The sequence below is a fragment of the Lycorma delicatula genome, chromosome 7 (genome assembly GCF_047948215.1).
Source record: "Lycorma delicatula isolate Av1 chromosome 7, ASM4794821v1, whole genome shotgun sequence".
Taxonomy (NCBI): Eukaryota; Metazoa; Arthropoda; class Insecta; order Hemiptera; family Fulgoridae; genus Lycorma; species Lycorma delicatula.
This window is the reverse complement of record NC_134461.1, coordinates 15,745,333-15,768,649: the sequence shown is the minus strand read 5'-3', so window position 1 is coordinate 15,768,649 and position 23,317 is coordinate 15,745,333.

Below are 23,317 nucleotides of genomic sequence, written 5' to 3'. Positions count from 1 at the left end.
TTTTTGACAGCGCTATCAATGAAGTTGTGTGTTACGAAAATGGAGCTTCGGAATTTAGAGCGACATTGTGCAATCAAGTTTTGAGTTAAACTTGGGGAATCTGCGAGTTTGACCTTTAAAAAGTTTAAACAGGCCTATGGGGAACATTGCTTATCAAGAGCACAAGTTTTCCGCCGGCACAAATCATTTTTGGAAGGCCGAGAACATGTTTAAGATCAACCTCGCTCAGGGAGACCTTCAACTTCAAAATCTGACGAAAACGTTGAGCGCGTGAGGGTTCAACTAGAAGAACAATTGCTAACATGTACAGGAACCAAACAGCAACAGTAACAATTGAAGAACATAAGAAAGAAGCCGTAATAAGAAAGGGAGTCCGACAAGGATGTTCCCTATCTCCGTTACTTTTTAATCTTTACATGGATCTAGCAGTTAATGATGTTAAAGAACAATTTAGATTCGGAGTAACAGTACAAGGTGAAAAGATAAAGATGCTACGATTTGCTGATTATATAGTAATTCTAGCCGAGAATAAAAAGGATTTAGAAGAAACAATGAACGGCATAGATGAAGTCCTACGCAAGAACTATCGCATGAAAATAAACAAGAAGAAAACAAAAGTAATGAAATGTAGCAGAAATAACAAAGATGGACCACTGAATGTGTAAATAGGAGGAGAAAAGATTATGGAGGTAGAAGAATTTTGTTATTTGGGAAGTAGAATTACTAAAGATGGACGAAGCAGAAACAACATAAAATGCTGAATAGCACAAGCAAAACGATCTTTCAATCAGAAATATAATTTGCTTACATCAAAAATTAATTTAAACGTCAGGAAAACAATTTTAAAAGTATATGTTTGGAACATACCTTTATAAGGAAGTGAAATTTGGAAGATCGGAATACCTGAGAAGAAAAGATTAGAAGCTTTTGAAATCCGGTGCTATAGGAGAATGTTAAAAATCAGATGGGTGGGTAAAGTGACAAATGAAGAGGTGTTGCGGCAAATTGATGAAGAGAGAAGCATTTAGAAAAATATAGTTAAAAGAAGACAGACTTACAGACGTCATATATAAGGCATCCTGGAATAGTCGCTTTAATATTGGAGGGACAGGTAGATGGGAAAACTGTTCAGGCAGGCAATGTTTGGAATATGTAACGAAAATTGTTAGGGATCTAGAAAGTGGGGGGTATACCAAAATGAAACGACAAGCAGTTGATAGGGAAGCTTGGAGAGCTGCATCAAACCAGTCAAATGACTGAAGACAACAAAAAAATGAAATATTGTTATCTTATGTTTTACGGTTTCTTATAACCGTCCGCGTATATTCAAATATTTGAATTTCTGTAGTGTGTTTGAATTGTTTGAATTTCCGTAAAGTAGATCGTAATTTTATTATTTTAATTAACATATATACTGTGATATATCTTTGTTTATTACAAGAAATATATCATGTTCGAGAGACGATAATGCGGTAGCGTTTTTCCCCCCAGAAAAACGAAAAAGGAAAATTCATTCATTCCCTTTAAATGTTCATAAGAGATAATTCAACTCATCTTTTTCTGATTTCATCGGTTACTTTATTTGATAATTTACAAAGTTTTTGTTTGGTTTCAAAACATAATCTCCATTTTCAATTTCTCTCTTTCTTCTAATTCTAGTTTACATCCAGAAAAAAAAATAATCTTTCCAAATCATAGACGATTTCTTACTTTAGAACAGTTTTACAGTATCATAATTTAAACATCTTTAATTAAGTATTCTTTGTTGTACAAGTTTCTTAATAAGCAGTGGCGGCTCGCGTATAGACACTGTGAAACTGCAGCACCCCCTATTTTCACTTGATATTATCGATAAAATTTAATATAATGAATCCTTTTTTTCTTTAATTCTTTCTTTATATATTGTACAATGCATGATCCTTAAGCTTAATGTCAGTAGCCATCCCCCAGTTTATGAAAAAAATACAAAAATATTTGTATGGAACTGTGCGTTTCGCAGCTGCAGCGTCGTGGTATTTGACTGTCGTCACATGCGCACATAGAAAGCTGCACGTGAGGCTACGAGAGAAAGAGAGCACTGTCGCTTCTGCAGTGCCGACCCTGGTGTGCTAGTGGAAGGTAGTTTTTTTTTTGCTCCGCGTGTGTATGGAACGTTGCTTATTCGTTCCCTTTTCTAACTTAGTCGGTGGAAGGAATACGAATGTGGTTTACTTGTTTTTTCATTAGTAATCAGAAGATGGCGGAAAGCAAGGTTTCTTTGATTGCCAAATCTGTCCAAAAACACGTATTTGTTTCGTGTACATAGAACTTTAAATTAAGCGCCGTTGAACTATATATTTTTTAAGCGGATATTTTATTATGTTATTTTTTTAATAATGTTAAAAAATATTATTTGAATTGACATTTTATTATTTATTCGGTTAATCCGAATACGGTTTTTAAGGACAATAGGCTTGAAAACCGTGTACCGTATTCTTGAATGTGATAAAGTGTAGAATTAGATTATCCTGCTTCCAGCTATTCTATTTGATTCATTTTTTTCGGTTCTTTTATTTTACAAAAAATTTTACCATGGCCTTGAAAAGCCCAGAAAAAAATTTTCTGGAGCAGCATCCCCCACTAATTTTAGCAACAAGCCGCCACTGGTAATAAATAACTAATTTATTATTGACTTTTATTTACGTATTGTTTCTTTATTATAATTTATTGATTAAATATAATTAGTAAATAAAATACACGTTCTGATATAATATTTCAATAGGGGCAAAATTAGACGAAATTTACCTATAAATAGAAACATTAATAGTAATGTAGATAGATAGTAATATAATGCATTATAATAATAATAATTATACCGATTAAAATTCAATTTTAATTAAAAATCATAAACACGTAATATATTTCAATTGGTAAGTTACATTTTCATGATTATCAATTAATTTGAAATGACTAAAATTTACTGTTTATTATATCAATAAATACTGTAGTAACTAATTGAAAATGAATATGTTTTTATATGATATATCACCGATGCGTACTGTATTCTGTAAATGTGTGTTTGTGTTATTTATACCTGTTCAAGTTAATGGATTTAATACTGTGTAAGCTATGTAATAGTAGATAGAATGAACAAAGCTGTACGATGGTCAATCATGGTGTTTAATACGGTGTCACGGGTCTTGTACTATATGTATTTATATGGATATTTGTATGCAAAACCCGATCCATTATTGTTTAATGGATATTATTCGCAATGGAAATGTTACTAGGATGACTGTTGAAAAAGGGAAGGGGGTCAAAAAGCATTTGACATTGCATTAAAACATTAAAAACATCGGATAGCTGAGAAGATGGTGAAAAATAATATAGGTTCATGAATATTTTGTAAAATTTGAACATCTCACGCACGCGCGAACGCGTATGTTCGTACGTATACCTCTAAGTGAATGAATAAAAGATCACAAGTTTAGTCAGTAGTACCCCGAACACGATGATGAATGGGGTATTCCCTACCTCTCTCCCGGTCATCACTATACACCCACCCGTCTTACCCGACCAAAAAACCCCTATGTTTCTTTCTCACTTACACTAATATAACACAGTTGCTGTTGGTGCTAATTCGAGCAAAGTGCAAATTTTATCGCGTTTTCAAATCCCCATTTTAGATGATATTACTGTGTATTATTATAACGCCTCTACACCTCCTCTTTTACTCCCACCCCCGCGCTCGCCACCCATAATTCTTACACTTCTCCATAACATGGACCGTTCTCTACACTTAATATACCTTCCCCTACCACTCGTTCTTTCTCTTATCATCATTTCTATCCCTCCTACAATCTGCTCGTTGACTGTTAGCGCGATCCATCCGAAAATATATTACATATTTTTCTTAAAAAAACAGTACTGTAAACTATTAATTAAAAAATTTGATATGGACACCACATGACTTCTTTGTACAACTATTAAATTACATATACTCATTTTTTTCTGCACTTCATTTAAACTTATTTCACTTGAAAGTGGGATACGACCCTCCAATTCTTTAATAATGTGGACAGTTACAAAATTGCATTGTAGTGGACATCACATTGCATCATAATTTTGTCCGTACCAGCATTTTATATTAGTTTATATTAATTTTTTTCACGTCCCTCAAGTAGTTATGTGGTGTAATTGAAATCGTGTCGGATTTGAATCGATGCGTGCATGGTTACGAATCGTGTAACCATGCACGAATCGTGTAACCATGTTACGTGTCGGATTCGTAACCATGCACGCATCGATTCAAATCCGACTTCATATAAATATTTTTTTCGTTTTTTTTTTTTTTTAATATAGATATTGATGTATTAATAATTATTAACCTCTGTAAAAATGTGTTAATTAAAATGAAAAGTACATAAAATTTTATTCCACTAATAACTTCTGATTTTTTTCATACATTTTTTCAATCGGAGGAAGTTAGAAAAAAAAGGAAATGAAGTCGGATTCGAACCGATGTGCCATCCCCTTGTACGATCCAAATATTTCATTAATTAAAATTTTATTTGGTTATAACTCTGTAACCAATGAAAATAAATACTACTTACGTCGTTGAAAAGCTCTCTATGAAGGCTTATTACTGCAGTTAAGTTAAAAATCCAATTTTTTTTAAATTTGGCCTTTTTTGGACACTTTTGGTCCGGTCCGGTCTATTGCAATCAAATGGAGAGGTGGACAACTAGAAGTTACAACAGTTCTAAATCCAAAATTTCAACATTATACGATCGTCTTTTGGTCATGCGAGATATATAAGTACGTACAGACTAGTCAAATTGGATTTAGGAATGGTTAAAATGGATATTTCCATTGAAATCTGACAACCGAAATTTTTTGCGAATACAATACTTCCTTTACTTCGTACAAGGAGTAAAAATAAGGTATATTTCGTCATTTTTGTTAATATGTTTTCTCCCTCTCACTCAATCTCTTGCTTTCTCTCTCACTCTCTCTCTCTTTTCTATTTTTTAATTGTTTATGGGAATTCATTAAACAATATTATTGTAATCTACAAATGAAGAAATTATCATATTACGATGTTGGTACCTCTAATTATTATTAAAAGGTTAAAACAGTTTTTAAACGACTATGTTTTTTAGAGTTCCGTTTACTTTCTAATAAATAGTTAGTTACGTAGGATTACTAACAAATATTTTATATTATTGACTACGATTGAATCCTGTAAAGTTTCATAAACAAACGTCGACGCAAAACACGCCACGTAGACATTCTGGGAATGTTTAGTTTACTGCCTGCATGGCGATTTGATTTTCGGGGGTTGCGTGAGAAACTCTGACGGATGCGCTGCACATGTCTAACACATTGGTTCAACCGATTGATTTCCTCTTATACAGACAACCCGTCCCTTTAAATTGTCTGTACCATCGCCTAATGGTCTGAGCAGTAGCAGCTTCAATACCATATTCGCTACGGAAATCACGCTGAACAGCAATTATCTGCGCAAAGCGTAGAACATAAAATGATTTTTGTTATGGAATCATAATTTCCTCTTAACACTGAAGTGAACGAAGTTTTGGTGCTACCTAGTGGCAACTTCGTGAAACTCGAGAATTCCCTCTTTCTAACGGTACCCTGCTCGATCAAAAAAGATTAAAGCGGAATAGTTACGAAATTTTAAAATCGAATGATTTACGGACACTTCTATTCCTTTACCATTTTTCTCATAAAAGCTATTATTTATTTTTATAAAATTAGTTAAATTTATTGGTTGCAGTGGTGGTTGTTGAAGGTACATCCGCATTGTCTATCATTTGTATTAGTTCCTTCTCTTCCATCATTCTTACTAGTTACTGGTTCGTTTCTTCTTCATCCATTGTCTACGTCTGTATCTCTTTTCTTGTTTCGTCTTTCTTGTTTATTTTTAAATTTAATCTCGTTGATATTACCGCCTTTTCTGTCACACTTATTTTACTTTTTATGTTGTTGAAGTGGATTGTTCGGTGCTGGTGTTGAGACCAGTGGCGGCTCGTAGCTAAAATTAGTGGGGGTGCGGCTCCAGAAAATTTTTTTCTGCCTTTTCAAAGCCACGGTTAAAGTTTTCTGTAAAATAAAAGAACTGAAAAAATGAATCAAATAGAGTAGCTGGAAGGAGGATAATAATCTAATTCTACACTTCATCGCATTCAATAATACGGTACACGAAGAATACGGGGTAATATATCATAAAATCTCAATACAGATAATATTTTTTAGTATTATTAGATAATAACTTAATAAAACGTTCGCTTAAAAACACTATAGTCCAAGGGTGCTTAATTTAAATTTCTATGTTCACAGAAACAAATACATAATTAGTTTCAACAAATTACCTTCCCTTTCACCCTTCCAGCGTGTTTTTATACAAATTTGGGCGATCAAAGAGCCCTTGCTTTCGGCCATCTTCTGATCGCTACTGAAAAAACAACTAAACCGCTTTCATATTCCTTCCTCCGATTAAACTAGAAAAGGGAACGGACAAGGAATGTACACACGAAGTAAAATAAACTAACTTCTACCAGCACGCCAGTATCGGCACTGAGGGGAGCGATAGTGCTCTCTTTCCCTCAGTCAAACACTACGCTGCTGGAACTGTGAAGCGCGCAATCCTATACAAAGATTTTTGTGTCTTTTTCATTAACTGGGGAATTACTACTGACATTAATGTTAAGGTTTATATATTGTACAAGTATAAAAAAGAAATTAAAGAAAAAAGGACTCATTACATTAAATTTTATCGATAACATCAAGTGGAAATAGAGGGTGCACCAATTCCACACTGCCTATCCGCAAGACGCCACCGGTTGATACGTCTTTATCTGTCATTATATGAATTAGCATTGTATTCTAAATGAATTTCCACGGTGGAAGTGCATTGTTCGTCTGTAGTGTCTGTGTTATTTCCATTCATGATTTGGTTATTAGCGTTATCGCTTTGTCTTCTGTCGTCTTCAGTTAGCATTTGACTTCCGCTCTTTTGTTTTCTACTTTAACCCATGTTTTCCTTACTAAGTAGTAATCAGTGTCTAATACAGTCATTATGCTTGACCGTGTCGTCTTTCGAATAATCTGCAAAGTGGTATTGGTAAGCATCAAAAATATAACTCGTTCCACTAAATTTTTGTAATTTTAATTGTACAATTTTTTTTAAAAGCACAACCAAAAAAAACATTGCTCTTTAATATAGAATAATTAAAGAGCGTGCGGTTGACAATTTTGTACATTGTCTTTGTACGTAGTATAAATTTTTCTAATTTTTTTAATTTATTTAAACAAATATATATATTTATATAGGCTATCGCAATCCCGATAATGTAAGAATTTCAACGCGAGGTCATACATCTAAATCGGTTCAGCCGTTGAGCTGCTAGGGTAGAACAAATATACATACACCCTAAATACATTCGTTTTTGGGTAGTCGTGTAAGCTTTTCTAACGACAAGTTCTATAAAATATTAAATTTCCAACCAATAATTTATCTTTAATAATAAAAAAAAAACTTATATATACAGTTCTACGTCGGATTAGGGCAACAGGTATGCTCTTAAGACAACCGATTGTGATCATCTACAATAAGTTAGCAAACATTTGAATATATTTTTGAATAAGTTATTGAAGGAATGCAAGGCAGAAAATAAGAATTTGATAAAATAATAGTTACAAACTATAGAAAACTGAATATTAAATGAAGAGAAGGTAACACAAAAATCATACCAGGGTTATTTTTTTTCAAGGTCCGATCGGTTACGAAATTAAAACCACAGTGAAAATAAAAGAGGTTTTATTTGTAACAAGTACTTACATAGTTACGCTATTTCTCTACATTGTCGCCACTCCGATTTAGACATTTGTCGTAGCGTGGTACCAATTTTCCAATACCCTCGTCATAGAACGGAGGCGCTTGTGTTTTCAACCATGTTTCTACGCTGGTTTGCAGATCGATGTCTGTGCCAAAATGTTGACCTCCAAGCCAGCGTTTCATGTGATCAAAGAGGTGAAAATCGGAAGGAGCCAAGTCCGGGCTATATGGTGGGTGAATAAGAATAAGCAGAGAGGAATGTTGTCATAAGGAATTGTCTTTCTCCTTAACAATGCTCGGTCACACACTGCAGCTGTAACAAATAAGCTCCTGCAGCGTTTTCGTTGGGAAGTGTTTGATCATCCACCATACAGCTCGGATTTGGCTGCATCTGATTTTCACCTCTTTGCACACATGAAACGCTGGCTACGAGGACAACATTTTGCCACAGACATCGAGTTGCAGACCAGCGTATAAACATGGCTGAAAACACAAGCGCCTCCGTTCTATGACGAGGGTATTGGAAAATTGGTACCACGCTATGACAAATGTCTAAATCGGAGTGGCGACAATGTAGAGAAACAGCGTAACTATGTAAGTGCTTGATACAAATAAAAAATTTTTATTATCACTGTGGATTTAATTTCGTGACCGATCATACCTTGAAAAAATAACTCTCGTACTTTCACCTTATGAATGGTTAAAAAACAAACAATACGATTGGTTGGAATTTTGTATCTGATAATGATAAGAATTACTCTCATCTTATAATTGGATCGGGTTAAAAAGTACTAAATTTTCCCTAAACTTCGATATATATTTCACATATATATATAAAAATATATACAATAATATAACAAGTATACGTCTGACCACCAGGAGACATGTACTAACGAATTGGGATTTTCCGCTAGTGATCGGTACATTTCGGTGGTAAGCTAAGGGGAACGCACACACAGACACATATACAAACGCCGTTTAGTAGGGTAGGATATTACTCTATACATAAATTTGTGATCGGTATAATTAGTATGAATTTTAATTACTTTAAATATATACTTCTGTAATAAAAAATATAGCATTTTTAGCATTCCATTCAACATGTGTATAAATATAGCATCCCCCATCGCAGCTTCTCTCGCCCTACATGCCTACAGCTCTCAAATTTATCCTTGTTCACAACTTACCGGATAATACAAGATAATACAAAAGGTTTGTGTAAATTATCTTTCTTATTTTTCCGTTACATTTCTTAAATATTGAACTCGATTTTGAGCAGAGTATAAAAAAATTATTCTTCCAAATCTTTGTAAACGGTCTGCCGTAGATTCATGTTATCTACGAACATAAATCCTAGAAGCCCTAGCAGTTCTTCTTTCTATCTTCAACCTCGCCACCTAGACGTTTTAAAAATATTAATACTGAATTTAAATCCAATCTATGGCAATAATGTGTATGGCTTACCCTGATAGAACGCTTTAGTCAAGATATAAAAATCTATTTTACTCGTGTGAGAATGAGTTGTCGTGGGACGCTACCACACTAAACTATTATATTACTTTTAGTAAAACATATAGCAACTATCTGAAGAAGTCGATATTAACATAGACAAACATCGAAACGAACAATATCTTTCGATAAAGACAATAACATGAAAATTCGTAAAAGAAGTTCGAGGTTATTTATTTTTACGTTTTTTTTTAATTTATGATTTATACAGTAGTGAGATTGATGAGGTTTGAACATTCCGTAGGTTAAAAGTAAGTTACAGTAAAAATTTCGGAACAATTGTTTCAGTAGTTCTCGCGGTTATCGGGAACAAATGAAAAAGGTGCTGCCTCTTTGGAAGTAGCTGCATTATATCACCAAAAATTTAATACACTTACTCCACTGAATAATTTCGTTATTAATCAGACAGAAAATTATTAAATAATTACTTTTTTAAAAAATGGAACCGTTATCAATATCCGTTAAAAAGTAATAAATAATTTCGTCCAAATTCCTTAGGTACGTTTTTGAATCGGCGCCAAGGTACATGATAATACTGTGTGGTACTTGAGTGAACCTATAGATGTGTAAATAAAAATACGTAATATTCGCAAACAGAAAAGCCATCAAAGCACATAAATATGAATTCCACTGATGTAATATCAGTATTGGTTTTTATTAAGTATTTGTATATACTTTTATAGAACAAATTTATCTTTATCTAGAAATTTAATTTTGTAGAAGCAGGCGTCGAATGAGAAAAAGTGTCTTAAGGAATCAAAAAAAATTACAATGAAATTGTAAACCGTACGGTAAGAATCTTGCAGATATCATTTCTTCTTTGATTAGTAGATCGTGGATATCGATGTTCTTTGGTGGTTGGGTTTCAATTAACCACACATCTCAGAAATGGTCGAACTGAGAATGTACAATACTACACTTCATTTACACTCATACATAACATCCTCATTCATCCTCTGAAGAATTATCTAAAATGTAGTTACCAGAGGCTAAACAGGAAAAAAAAGATATAATTTGTTCAACTCAAAAAACAAAAATTTCTTTAACATAAATAAAACTGTTTCTAAAAATATGATGCATCAAAAACAGGTATGACACTACATTTCTATTATTACACTACATTTAATTTTCTGTTATGAAAATCTGTTATAAATTTTGAACTTTGTTTAAAAAAAATACATGTTAAATATATGTAGTAAAGAACAGATATACAATAATAGATAATAAACAATGTTTAAGCATTCCATATAAGAAAAAAAAAGTGTGACAAAACTCTTTCATTTCGTACATATTTCATACATATCATATTTACAGAAATAATACAATACTTATGATTATTCGTTGTTTAATAAATGAAATCGGGCCGGTGCACCTTTTGATAGCAGAATCATTTTGTTAAAAACAGTTTTATTTTTTATTTTTTGTTTTCATTCATTTGACTGGTTTGATGCAGCTCTCCAAGATTCCCTATCTAGTGCTAGTCGTTTCATTTCAGTATACCCTCTACATCCTACATCCCTAACAATTTGTTTTACATATTCCAAACGTGGCCTGCCTACACAATTTTTTCCTTCTACCTGTCCTTCCAATATCAAAGCGACTATTCCAGGATGCCTTAGTATGTGGCCTATAAGTCTGTCTCTTCTTTTAACTATATTTTTCCAAACGCTTCTTTCTTCATCTATTTGCCGCAATACCTCTTCATTTGTCACTTTATCCACCCGTCTGATTTTGAACACAGATGGGTGTTTTATTTATAAAACACCCATTTATACAATTTCTGTTTTATTTATATAACAGAAATTTTTGCTTTTTGAGCAGAAGAAATGATATCTAGGAGACTCTTGCCGTACGGTTTACAATCTCATTGTAATTTTTTTGATATCACTGCGTTTTGTAAGATTATTCTTTTATTTTTTTATGAATTACTAGTTATTATCTTATGGATTTATTATTAAAATTAACAAATATATATTTTTTTAATTTCTCGGCCATTTTTTTTTTTTTTTTGTTAATATATATCGTAAACACTTCATACCATATTTTTACTTTTTTAATAAAACTAGTATAATGATGACCTTCACAAATCAAAGATCCCAGTGGCGTAATATTGCACTTATTACTTTGTAAGTGTAACCCTTGATTTTTATCTTTTCCTTTATAAATTATTATTTTCTTTACTTACTTTTTATTACTTATTACTTTTTTTACATATTATTTACTTTTTATATTATTATTAAATTAATTTGTTTTTATTTCTCCATCAAATAATTCAAATAGTTTAATTGTAGAATAAAAATTTTACCGATCGAAATTATTTCTGTTTTATGAAATAAATCACAGTAATAAATAAATTTTCTTTGTTGCCACATTTGCAACATTTTCTACCGTTCTTGTTTTCTGTGTTTTATTAGCAGCTATAATTTTTTGTAAAATAATACTATTATTTTTATTTTTTTTAATGAAGTAATGGGAATTAAAAAAATTGTTCAATACTTTAATTACGTAAGAGCATTTACTATTAAAACAAGCTGTAGTATATTTTCTTTTAAATTTTATTATTTCATGTACATTATAAAGTTTTTTTACGAGATCATTCATAAATTCAAATGCTCCGTTAAGTACTGCTACCTAGCGGCGCGATTCGTAAACCCACCTTTTTGAAGAAAAAGTGACATATTCGAGTCCCGCGGTTCATCAAATGGAAGAAAAAAACGTTGTCTGTTAAAATTCGAGGTATTTTTTGAAAATAATTCTTTATTACAAATCTAACTGGAATGAAATATAATATTTTCATGGTTATTTTTTTTTCCAGTATCATTTCACTTTTAGGTTAGGTCATGTTTAGAACTGTAAACATAGTTCGTTGACTTCGCCGTGCCGTCGAGTTCTGCGGATTCTTACCGACGAAGTTCTAACGAACCACTTGATTAATTAAGTAGTTGGACGAAATTATTTCTTACTTTTTAGCACATTTTGATGTCGGTTCCTCTTTTTATAAAATAACTATATAAATAATTAATATGGACTTTAATTACATCTGTTTTTTATATTTTAATTAATTTTATATTTATTGGTGAGATTCTGATGAAAGTTTTTGTACGGTTTTTCGCTTGATCCAACTAAATAAAACAAATGCTAGGGAAATTCCTTTTTGTATTCATGAAGTAGAATATTTACCCATTTCAGACCTCATTTATATAATATATTATTATGTAGCAATCAGAATAAAAGATTTACTTGTTTATCGTGATATCAGCTTTTATGTAGACAAATTTTTCTTATAGATTCGTAGTTCTTTCAGTAATCTGAAGTTGATAAAATACAAGTGACTGGAATTTTGTCTCCAAAGTGTTACGACTCTCATGTTTCGTCGACTAGGTCACTCCTTCTGTTGTCGTCAATCCGTAGATTGGTTTTCAACAAATTTCCACAAAGTCTTTTGTCCTGTGTCTTCCTCTTGAGTTGTTGATAGCTTTGGCCAGTCATTCATGATCTGCTTCATCCATTCCAGTCTTCCTCATCCTCAGTGTCTTCTTCCCTCAATCGCATCCTCAGTAATGATCTTCAGGATTCCCTTATATCTCGGCAGATGTCAAATTAATATTTCTCTTCTTCTTGTATTATTCTTCTACAGGGATCTATTTTCATTTATTCGTTTGAGCACTTCCTCATTAGTTATTTTGTCTGCTCATTTTATCTTTAATAATCGCCTGAAGCAACACATTTCAAAAGCTTCTAGGTTCTTTCATTCAGGTGTACCAACCGTCCAGTTTATATTCCCGTTCAGTGTTACGCTCCAAACATATGTTTTCAGTAACCGCTTCTGTATTTCCATAATGATATTATTGGGACACGGTAAATCCTTATTTTTCATTAACTGCTACTTTTGCCAGACTTATTCGTGTTTTTATGTCTCTTTTGCTTCTGCGATCTGATATTATCACTGCCTAGATATTTAAATTCCTTGATCTGCTGTAAGGTTTCATTTTCCATCTGAACTTATACCCTTGAATCCTCTTCTTCACAAATCATTCATTTTACCAAGAACTGTTTCCATAATCTGTAAAAAAATCAGTTCAAAATCCGAGATTAGTTGATTTATTTTGGTTTCATCATGAATGTATCTTCCAATAATGTATTGATAACCTCGCATTACCCGGACTTTTATTTTTATCAGTTTTGAAGCATTTTACATCATTTTTGTTTATTTGTTTGTCATCTTATTAGCTCGGTATAAAACAAATAGTTGCTTCTGAATATCAACCACGTTTTAGTAGACCAAAAAAAATCTATCATTGAATTTCATAAATAGGAAAGTTGACTGTGTTAATCAATTTTTAAAATTTCCAATTTACGTATAAAATGATCATGCTATAGGACGTTTTCCTATGCAAACGATGTCAGGAAACCGGTTTACCTTAAAAACATCTCAAAAAAATAAATCACTGTACTGTCGTTATTATTAAGATATCATTCAAATTTGCTACTTTTAATTATACTAGACCAATTTTTTTATAAAATTTGCATGAAAAATTTTAATCTTATACGAACCGCTTTTGAAAATTTCAGCTGTGAAATTTTTTAGTGATGGTTTTAAGTTTTTTTTTCAAAAAATTGGAAATATAACGTAGAATTTAAAGTTAAATAGTTGTTCAAAATCTGTTTCAAACATTATTCACTGAGGTAGGACAGAGCGATCCAACATCATAGCATGTGCTGGTTTGCATAGGGAAAATGTCGCTTGCTTTGACTCTCCAACAGTTTTTAATGTGTTATAAGTTATATTAGGTTCGTTTACGGCGCTCTGTAGCATTGCTCAATTATTCAGTTTCTCTTTGCACCTCCTTTCTCGTTCGCTTTTTCTATTTCTCCCTCGGCTTCACTGTATCTCGTTTCGACCTCATCCCTCTATAACGCTTCCATCATCGCCACCTCCACATCCCTTCAGTTAAAATCTCTGTCTCTAGTCATCCTGTTGAGGGTAGTGATAACTCTTAAGTTATAAAATAAGAGAGGTCCACTATTACTCACTCCGAATCCGTTTCTGTACAGGCCATGCATTAAGCTTATTCATACAAAATTAATTTCATCCTGTTATTTGCAAACTGGTAATCTACTTTCAAATTTAAAGAAATTTAAGATTTTAACATAACAAATATTTATTTTTGAAATAATTTATAACAAATTAAATTAGAAAAAGTCATTAAAAAATAAAAATTAATACATATTAAAGAATTTAGTCATTATTTGCAAAATTTCACTAGAATTGACGAAAATTTAATCCAGTGATAAAATTAAAGATTTTACTCTTATGTTTGGAATAATTTACTAATTAGAATAAAAATAGGATTAGAATAAAATGTAATAATAGAAACAAAAATGAATAACCAGTAAAACATTTGTTTTTTTTTTTTTTTATTTAAACCTTAAAAAATATCGAAAAAACAATAAATGCTCAAATATTGTTTGCATAACATTTACTTAAAAATTAAAAATATAAGAGCATTTCAATAATTAAACAATCATCATCAGTAGATTGAGAAAATAGTGCATATAATACCGATATAATATTATATCATTATTATACGCATACTTGTAATTATTTCTTCAAAGAAATAATCATAAATATATTTTTTTAAATTATGAAACGCTAAAAATCGAGTATTTCTAACATTTTTTAATAAAATTAAAAAAAATCTGATGTGGACACCAAATGACTTCCTTGCACGCCTATTAAATTACATATACACATTTTTTTAACTGAAAAGTATATAAAATTTTATTTCAGTAATAACTTCGGATATTTTTTCATATTTTTTTTAATTTTATTATTATTATTATGAATTATTATTTGTCGTAAAACTTTTTTTACAGTCAGAATTTAATAATTATTAATAAATCAATATATTTTAATTAAAAATGCCGAATAGCACAGGCGAAACGAGCCTTCAGTCAGAAATATAATTTGTTTACATCAAAAATTAATTCAAATGTCAGGAAAAGATTTTTGAAAATATATGTTTGGAGCAGGGGTCGGCAACCTTTTTTAGTCAGAAGAGTCAAAAAATTACAATTTACAAAATTACAAAGTTTTTAAAGAGCCACAAAATGTTTTCGAAAATAGGTTTATTAAATAACAATTTATAGGTACTTACACTTATAATTATTATTTTAATTGTAATTTTTAAATAAGAAAAGCTATAAAATAGAAAAATAAAAAATAGGTAATTTATTAAATATATATTTTAATAAAAACACTTTCGCGGTAATATCCAACAGTAGTACTTTGTTTCTTTTTTGACAATTCTTATCGACTTCAAAAAAGTAGTTAAGTATCTTATTTGGAAAAAAATATGTATAATATGTATTTTAAAAATATAATACTTATTATGTTACCTATCTTTACTTCGGTTTTTTTATTATTATTATTATATATACATAACTTTGTGAAGGTAATTCGCTTCTAACTCTTTTACTTGAAACAACAAACTATAAGTCACAGCCAAATCACTGGTGAAGACGCCAAATTGTCTTGCGTCGAAAGCGAATTAAAACCTACATAGAAACATCCGAAGACGGCGTCATTCGAGAGCTTCTGACGGACTACTGACGACGCGTGTCACGGGGGAAGGATGCGGTGAAAAGCGAGTACAAGTGGCAAAGAGATAGAATCGGTGCCTAATCCTCATTAATCGATTCAGAACGATTATTAATTTTTTTTTTTTTTTTTTTTATAAAATAAATAATATTTGCGAATGGAACTAAAGAGCAGCAGCTTCACATCCAAAGAGCCGCATGTGGCTCGCGAGCCACAGGTTGCCGACCCTGGGTTTGGAGTGTCGCTTTATATGGAAGTAAAAGTTGGACGATGGGAGTACCACAGAAGAAAATATTAAAAGCTTTTGAAATGTGATGCTATAGGAGAATGTTAAAAATCAGATGGGTGGATAGTGACAAATGAAGAGTTATTGCGGCAAATTGATGAAGAAAGAAGCATTTGGAGAAATATAGTTAAAAGAAGACAGACTTATAGGTCATATATAAGGCTTCCTGGAGTAGTCGCTTTAATATTGGAGGGACAGGTAGATTGGAAAAACTGTACAGGCAGGCAACGTTTGGAATATGTAAAAAAAATTGTTAGGGATGTAAAATGTAGGAGGTATACCAAAATAAAACGACTGGCACTAGATAGGGAAGCTTGGAGAGCTGCATCAAACCAGTCAAATGACTGAAGAGAAAAAAAAATTTTAATTAAAAAAAAACTAGTTAAAAAAAAGAGATGAATTCTGATTTGAACCGATGTGCCTTCCACTTCTAAGATCCAAATATTTCATTAATAAGAGTTTCATTTGGCTATAACTCTGGAACCAATGAAAATAAGTACCACTTATGTATGATATATCGTTGAAAATCTTTCTCAATGAGAGCTTATTATTGTAGTTAAGAAAAAATCCAAATGTTTTGGATTTTGGGATTTTCTGGACACTTTTGGTTTAGTCGATTGCAACCAAAAGGGAAGGTGCACAACTAGATTTTACAACAGTTCTAAATTGGGAGACATTGTGCGTGTATATATATATTTTACACAAAAATAGCTAAATGACTTTTAGTAGAAATGTAGAAAAAATTATTTACCAATTGATTAAAATATTATCTATATTTTAAACTTAAAATATTTACTTTTGGAACCCGATTTTTCTCTCCAGAATTAAAAAAAAATTAAATAAATTATATAAGAACTTTGAAACATTTTTGATGTTATAATATTTTTTTTTTTTTTTTTATAAAAAATTATATTGATGAAACTATATCAATACAAAGTTGGTTTTATCATCGATCAATTTCTTCTTAATGATTTTTTATGGGAGATTTATTTTTTTCAGGGACTTATTTTCCGAGAATATATTTAAACAGAAAATTAAAATGAAGGAATAAGAATTAATCTAGAAAATGCTTGAAAAAAGAAAAAAATATTATATTAAAATGAATCCAGTGAAAGCTAGTTTATAAGCTCCCTCCTTTAGTGAAGGTACTGTTCTTAATTATTTACGTACTTAAGATTCATTATAATAAACGCTGATAAAAGTATTTCAATAGAAAATAAAATAAAAAGCGAAATAATTTTCTTAGAAAAGATATTTCAGAAATGTGATTTTTCTTTTTGGTAGTATATTACTGGTAGTATATCACTGATTACGCAGAGTTTGTCTTACGAACCAAGTATTCCGAAGAACGGAGGAGGGGATTCTGATTTAGGATTTGGACAACCCCAGCTGCGAGGGTCGGCATGCTGCGATGTGCCGGTTCCGATGAACAGCTGGGGATTCCAGGTGGGCTATTTATGTCTACAGTGGCGAACATCAGGACCCAATAACATCTGAGGGTGATGATAACCTGCTAGGCTTAGCCTAGCAGGTTAGAAGGTTTCAATTATTATCTAAAAAAAAGTAATTATTATAAAGAAATAAAAAGAAAATGTTAATAAGACAGTAAAAAGATAGCTTGTGCAATCGTTAACTACTTATACTTTGAAAGTGAAGTATTTCATGTACCGTGTTTACATGAATTTACTTGTAGAAAGTATCCTGAAATTCTAATCTTTCATCTTGAGCGACTGTAAGGATTTTGTGTCAGACCAGAAGAACTGATAACTGCGGCCTGCTGACTGGTGTCCGTTAACTGTTACCAATTTTTTATCGTTAACTCCACCTTGGGGCCGGAACTGCTTTAATATAAACAATCCCAAGGGAGAGTCGGGAAGTTATTCAACTGTGTTCTCCTTCCAGTATCTTCGTACTTACCAGTATCTTTCGTATCTTCATGATCTTGACCAGCATCACAGCCACCACCTTGCAACGTCCGTTCTGTTAGCAGCATAGTCCTCATGATATTATGTAGGTAAAGCATGCCGAATTCCCTCTAGCATGCTTCCCTATTCTGCAGGAAACGATCGCACACGAAAACTCTGTTTTGTGCGATGTCTTTCTGCCCACAATAGTTGCATTTTGCGTAGGGTCTCAAGTACGCGGGCACAGGTATAGTTTGAAAAACCAGTAACCTATAAGAAACTGGGTCAACTTGAACCCACTTCCCCGGGTTTGCGCAGGAGTCTCTGGAGATCCGGGATCAGCCCGGATCCATCTGTCCTTCGTCGGCTGATCCTAGTCTTAAAAATTGTTTCCAAAAAAAACCCGAAACTGTTTTATAAATATTTATCTGTAGTATTTGCAAGACGAATCTGCTGAATCTCTTCGTTTAGTAAAGTCGGAAATGGTGAAACCCCTTTCAAGGTTGAATTACGAAAAATCTCGAAATTGGTTTTTATATATTCACATGAAGATTACTGGTAGAATTTAGAGTCAGTGTGAACTGTATTTTTTGATGAGATGGTAGATGATGAAATGAAGCAACGCTATGTTCTTGGATCGCTATATTTAATTTGTTGTCAGCCTTGACATTTTAATTGAATTACAATAGTTACATTAAACTTAAGAATATATGACGCTTTAGTCGTAATTGAACTTGAAGATTATCAAGAAACTATGAGTTCCCTTGGACTGAAATGAAAACACGACCGCACTGTGCGGGATCCTGACGCAGAATATAACTAACTAATTGTCCATCCGGAGGAAATGAAAAATGCGACAGCACTGGGCAGGATCCTGACGGAGAATGGATAGAAGGTAATACTGCCTCGTATTACCTCCGTGGCGCTAGCGGTAGCCTCTCGACCTTTCATCCGGAAGTCTCGGGTTTGAATGCCAAAGTACCACACCCATATCGGTTATAATTCGTTATATCGCCATTACGTATTTTAATCGATGTTAATTTAAACGTGTAATTTGCCACACTCACTTACGCGCACATTGTGTCACACCTAACACCGATCATATCACGTGTCATCCTAAGTTTGAGCACTGGGAGGCGATGTCTGCGAAAAAAATCGAAATTGGTTTTTATATATTCCCATGAAAATTAATGGTAGAATTTAAAGTTAGTGTGGACTGTATTTTGTTGAGATGATGAAATGAAGCAACGCTATGTTCTTGAATCGCTATATTTAATTTGTTGTCAGCCTTGACATTTTAATTGAATTACAATAGTTACATTAAACTTAAGAATATATGACGCTTTAGTCGTAATTGAACTTGAAAATCATCAAGAAACTATGAGTTCCCTTGGACTGAAATGAAAAATGCGACAGCACTGGGCGGGATTCTGATGAAGAATGGTAATACCGCTTCACTTTCCGGGCGCTAGCATCCACTAGATCGCAGCACCGGAAGGCTCGACGTGGAACGGAACAATTACAGACACCAAAAATCAAGTTGATACCTACATGTTAACATGAATGTAAACCATTACATATAAGAGAATATATATATATATATATATAATATCCCATCGCGGCTTCGGTCGCTCTCTATGGTTACTTGTGTAACCCGTCGAGGTCAATGCTTTTAATTTTATTTTTTTAGTGAAGTAACCGGAGGTAGGTACAGCCAGTCACGTCGCACACACAGTAACAGTGGCAGCGGCTTTGTTGGTTGAGCCGCCACGCGGTATATCACATTCTTTAAAAAATCGAAATTCAAAACAATCCCGAAAATAGTTTTTAGATATTTATCTGAAAAGTATTTTCAAGACCTAATCTAGCGAATAACTCCTTTAGTATAGTCGGAAATGGGAAAAATTTGCAATCATTGTTCAAAAAAATGTTACCTTTTTTTGCCACTTTCTAGGTCGAATTTCAGAAAATCTAGTTATTGTTTAAGATATTGTTTTTAGATATTTACATGAAGATTACACGCACCAAAAATCAAATTGATATTTTCATTTGTTACCGAGAAATTAAAAAAATAGTAAATTTCATTGTACTCCATTTTAACCCATTAAACTCGAAGTGTCAGAACATCATTTCTTTGTGTCCAGTTACACCGCAAGAAGAATATTTATACAAATTTTCATCAATTTATTTTTTTTTAGTTTTTGCTGGGCGTTGATGAGTGAATCATTCAGTCAGGGCAAGTTAATTTATAGCTACAGATAATTATATATTTATATATATATACACTAGCATCCTCGTTGTGACTTCGCCCGCTCTACATGGTTACTTCCATTTTCCGACGCGAGATCAATTTGTTTTTATTTTATGTTTTTTAGTCAAATAACCGAAGGCAGGTACAGCCATTCGCGTCGCACATATAATAACAGTGACAGTGGCTGTGAAGATTGAGACGTCGCTCTATGTACGGTCGAACCCCTTTAAAAAATTGAAATTAAAAAAAACCCGAAAATTTTTTTAAAAATATTTATCTGAAGAGTATTTGCAAGCCCAAATCTGCGGAATCTTTCGTTTAGTAAAATCGGAAATGGAGAAACCTCTTTCAAGGTCAAATTTCGAAAAATCTCGAAGTTGGTTTTTATATATTAAAATGAAGATTACACACAAGAAAAATCAAGTTCATATTTATATTTTTTACCGCAGAATTAAAACAAATAGTAAATTTCATCGTTATTCCATTTTAATCCTTTTAACTCTTAAATTCAGAAAGTTCTTTTTTAGTGTGCACTTACTTCGTAAGAGAAATGTATATACAGATTTTCATCAATTTATCTTCAACAGATTTTTCTGGGCGTTGATTTTGAATGATTCACGACATGTTATTTTATATATATATATATATATATATATATAGCGAGAGAGAGAGAGAGAAAATAAAAAAAGATTTTATGGTCGTTGATATTCTTATTTTTGTTGAAAATAGTAATGAATAACTATTAATAAGAGACGATATTGTTTCATTGAAAAGAGAGAAATTCAATTTGAAAGTAAAATTGAGTAGAAACGGTGAAATTTTAAAGAAAGGAAGATAATAAAAACTAAAATTTTATGTAGGACAGTTAAACAGAATTTACGGGAATATTTTTACTTAGGTAGTAATATTTCAAAGGATGAAATAAAGAATATTTCTAAAACAAACTGCAACAAAATTTATGAAGTTTTTATGCAAAATGAAAACGACTCTATCAAATATATATTGAGAAATTAATAGGAAGTAATAAACACACTTGCATTATGTTTTATGGATGAAAAGGTGGATGATTGGGAAGATAAGTTTTTATTTTAATTAAAGAATAGATAATATTTTAAATTGTGGTGTTATTACGAGAGAATTCTGAAAATTAGATGGATTTATCGAGTACGAAATTGGTAAAAAGAGAATATGGGATGGAATATAACAGACCTAATTCAAATCAGATACCTATGTAAGTTATTTAAAAAATGCTAACAATAATGTCGGTTGACGAAAGCGTAAAAACAGCAATACCAATCACTGAAATTGGCCATAAAGACGACTGTAAAGTTTTTACTTCTTTTTTAAAATCATGTTATCATTCAAATTGGTTCAGTGTGTAATAACAAGAGTTTAAATTTTAAATTAACTGCTTAATTATAAATAAAAAGATTTAAAAAAGAGGCTACATCTGTATATTCGTACGTGTAAAACAAGAAATAAATATTAACAATTACAAAACCAGACTGCCAAATTAAAAAGCGTGCGGGTGACAATTGTGTATACTATAATATTTATGTATGTTATATTTATTTTTGTATATTATAATTCTTTTCTTAATTCTTTAATTAAACATATACAGTGTTTCTAAAATAATGGGCTGCCTATACTTTTTAGATTCTACTTGTAAAACTAAACAAAAAATATCCTTAGGAAAAATGACAATTTATCCTTCGTTCTCCCACTGTCCGCCATTTTGTTATTTTTATATAAAACTTTATATCTCGAGTTCGGATAGACGAATCACATTTATATTTGGTAAGCGTCTTGATAATAAAGTTTTAAAATTATCAAAAAATCAGGACTTAAATACCTTCACAGATTACAAAATGGCGGCCATGTTTATTTTTCAATCCGTTATATCTTCGTAAATGTCAGTTTTATCAAAATTTATGTTTTTTCCAAAATATTAAGTCTTATATTTTGAACAAAATGACATTTCATTTTTTTTAAATCGGTTTACAAATAGCCGAGTACGGCAGAAAATTTATGTAATTTTCTGTCTGTTTTCATGTCCTTCACTTTACGTTTAATTCGATTAAATATTAATTGTTTTTATTTATTGTTAATTCTAGTATTGTAAATTAGTATCAAATTAAATAATAATTTTCTCACAATAAGATTTAATATTAAATAATAATAAAACAATCGATATTAATGTTTCACTTTTGAATAATTTTACACAGCGACTATTACTGTTGATCATGTTAACAATATAAAAATGAAGCTTCTTTCAACAGAAATGGTATTCAAAACTATCACAACCAGCATATTTGGAGCGACAAGGACCCTCATGGTACCTTCCAAAGTAGCCATCAACAAAGATTTTCCGTGAACATATGGGTAGGTATTTTTAATCACCATCTTTTGGGTCCCGTCATTCTACCAAACGGTTTAAATGGAGAAAATTATCTTGCTCATTTAACCGAAAATCTTCCACATTTTTTTTGGAAGACCTACCACCACTACAATTAACAGGAAATATGTGATTTCACCACCATGGAGCTGCAGCACATTTCAGTCAGTCGGTATCAGATTTCCTGTATGAAACTTTCCATGAAAAATGGATAGACTGCGGATGGCCAGTGCCCTGGCCTGCCTGACTTAAATCCTCCTGACTTCTACCTGTGGGCCATTTGAAACATATTGTTTATTCAACTCAGCATTAAGGATCTTCAACAAAGGATCCAAAATGAATTTCAAGAAATTAGGAATACTCCCAGAATTTTTGAACGGTTAAGACAATCTCTCAGAAAAATACTGGAGACTTGTGTAATTTCTTATGATGTACAGACACTGAACATCTCTGATAACTTTTAACGATCGTTAACTGTTTAAGTACATCTAATGTTCTACAATAATTAACTAAGATTATCACAGGCAGTTGTTT